Consider the following 2,980-nt stretch of genomic DNA (forward strand, 5'->3'; position numbering starts at 1 on the left):
CACAAACACATATAGAGAAAAATTATATATATTTAGTTTGTTTCCCATGTCAAAAATTTTATATATTTTGCTTGGAATCCAATCATAAATTCATATTTTGTTGACAAAAGCAACCTATGTTTCACGTTAGAGAAAGAAGAAAGAAAAAGAAAAAGAGAAAAAAAAAAAAAAGGACAGAAACTTCCTCCAAACTGGTTTGGAAGATATTTCTTTCAACCTAGTCTAATAAGTGCCGAGTGTCATCTCTCACATGTTTTCTTTAATATTTTAATAATTATTTATTATCATTCCACTAATCTAGGAACCCTAACATTCCACGGAAACGAATGACAGTAAGAGAGGTCACCTAGTGGCCGACATCAAGATTTCCTTATTAGGACTGCAAGGGTGGGAGCTGGTTTATATCCCACGTAAGATCAATTGGGCTGCTCATGCTTTAGCTAGTCTGGCGATGACCAAAAATCTAGATAGTAAATGGGGATCTGTTCCCCTTGATTGTATTCGCTGAATTCTTGAGGCGGACCACATTGGATCTATCTCCTCTGATTTGCTTTAATGAGAATTCAAGATTATTTTCAAAAAAAGAAAGAAAGAAAAAAAAAAAAAAAAGAACCCTAACATTAATTTTTTAAAAACAAAGAAATATTAAATGATACTTGTCACTTTTTTTTTTTTTTTTGGGTGGAAAAAAGAGAACTTGTTTCATTATAATAAATCAATCAATTGGTGGTGCAATTTGCTCCACTAGAGTAATCTCACGGATACAATCAGGGGTGCTCCCCATACATAATCTCTCAAATCTTGTTGTAGCCGCCAACTGAGCAAGTGTGTGAGCCGCATTATTGGCCGCTCGACTCACGTAAAGTACTTGCCACTGAGGAAAATTTTTCAGCCCCTGCTTCATGTCTTCCACGAGAAGTCCTATTTTGCTCCACAAAGTTAGCCGCTTCCACGATTATTTGTGCATCTCCTTCCATCTGGATATGAGAGAGGTTGAGGTATTGCCCCAAACGTATGGCCTGTATCCCCGCCCAAGCTTCAACAACACTTGGGTCAATAAAACCCCTTACTGCTGCGCACCTTGTTGCTACCACCTTCCCAGCCGCGTCACGCACCACCATGCCCATCCCCACCAGTCCCAGATTCTTGTAAACTACTACATCCCAGCTTAGTTTGTACCAACCCAGGGGTGGAGCTCCCCAATGGGGCGTTGGAACATTCCTACTCACCTTGCAATCCTTGGCCTAAAAAATAGTTGCAAATTTAAAATCCTCCACAGCTGTCACCGCTTGTTGTGCAAGAGTGGTTGGGTGGTTGAAAACTCCCCCATGGATCACATTATTTCGCCTTATCCAGAGTTTACGTGCAAGCCCCACAAATAATTTTATCTCATCTTCCTCACATATTTTGAAAATTTCTTCCACCACACGGATAATCGTAGGGCCCCTTAAGGTAATCTTCTGGATTTTCCTGCAACACCCACCCTATGGATCTCTCGCAGAGGGACAATCCAACAAAATATGGTAGGCATCTAGCCCACAAATAGGACAAAGAGGTTCATTTATTACCTTTTTCTTGCATTCGTTATCGTATGTAGGCAAAATCTCATGGCAAGCTCTCCACAATAAGTTTTTTTTTTTTTTTTTTAGGCATTAGAGATATGTAGCTGCCATAAGGTATGCCAGACCTCACTAAACCTTCCCCCTTAAGAACAATTGGCTTGTGCTCTTTCTTCAATTTCCTTAGCCAAATAATATGCACTTTTGACAGAGAAGACCCCCTTCGTAGTACCCCTCCAGATCAATACATCATTTTGGCCGGTGATAGTAATGGGGATTGACAGAATTGCTTGGATCTCCACCGGACTGAATAGTGTCTCTAGAAGCCCTAAATTCCACTAGTGAGTATCTCTCTCAATGAGTGCACTAATAGTGGCGTTTGAGTCAATGACACTTGGTATTGATTGGATCATAAATGTATCCTAGACTGGAATCCATTTATCCATCCAATTTTTTGTCCTTTTCTAGTTTCCTATCCTCCACATTTAAGCCCTCTTCAAGAAGGTCACCCGATCCCCATATGCTCCTTCATACAAAAGACGGTTTGTTCCCCAATCGAGCCTCAAAAAATGACCCATTTGGGTAATACTTCGCCTTCATTATTTTAGAGACTTGGCTGTCGGCTCATGCCATAACTGCCATCCTTGTTTTGCTAAAAGGGTCTTGTTAAAACATTGGAAGTCTCTAAACCCCATTCCTTCCTTCTTCTTTGTGGTCCCCATCTTACTCCAACTCATCCAATAGATGCGTGATCCATTCGCTTGATGTCTCCACTAGAAATTTCTCATGAGGGAATTTATTTCGTAGCAACGAGCTTTGGGGAGTATAAAGATACCTATGCAATAAGTCGGGATGGCTTGGATCACCGCCTTCAACATGATTTATGGCCTGTGACAGAAACTTTAACTTCCAATTTTGAAGCCTCTTCCATATGCGATCAATGATGCTCCGAAACTCTTTTGTTCGTGATTTCCCCACCAAAGCCGACAGTCCCAAATACGTGTCATACCTTTGGGAACTTAGGATCCCTGATTCTTCAAGGATTTTGCAGTACTTCTCCTCTTCCTTAGTATTTCTACTAAAAAATATGGCCTTTTTGGTGGTATTCAACCGCTGCCCCGAGGCTCGTTCATAGAGAGTAAAGATTAAAGTAAGTTGAAGGAAATTTCCTTTAAAAAAAAAAAAAAAACACATATTTCATGCAATGACTATCCAATTGCCAGTTGGGATTTGAGATCATAATTTATTGTTGATTAGCCGTCATTGTAAATTATGAAATAGGATTTTCTCCAGTCCAAAATGGACATGAGAATATCCAGTTTATGGCTGCCACAAATGAGACACTTGTCCCACTAACAAAAAATAATAAGAAAATATTATTTCACATTAAAATTAAAAAAAAAATAAGGGGTGGTTGGCCA

This window comes from Corylus avellana, chromosome ca4 (genome assembly GCF_901000735.1).
Source record: "Corylus avellana chromosome ca4, CavTom2PMs-1.0".
Lineage (NCBI taxonomy): Eukaryota > Viridiplantae > Streptophyta > Magnoliopsida > Fagales > Betulaceae > Corylus > Corylus avellana.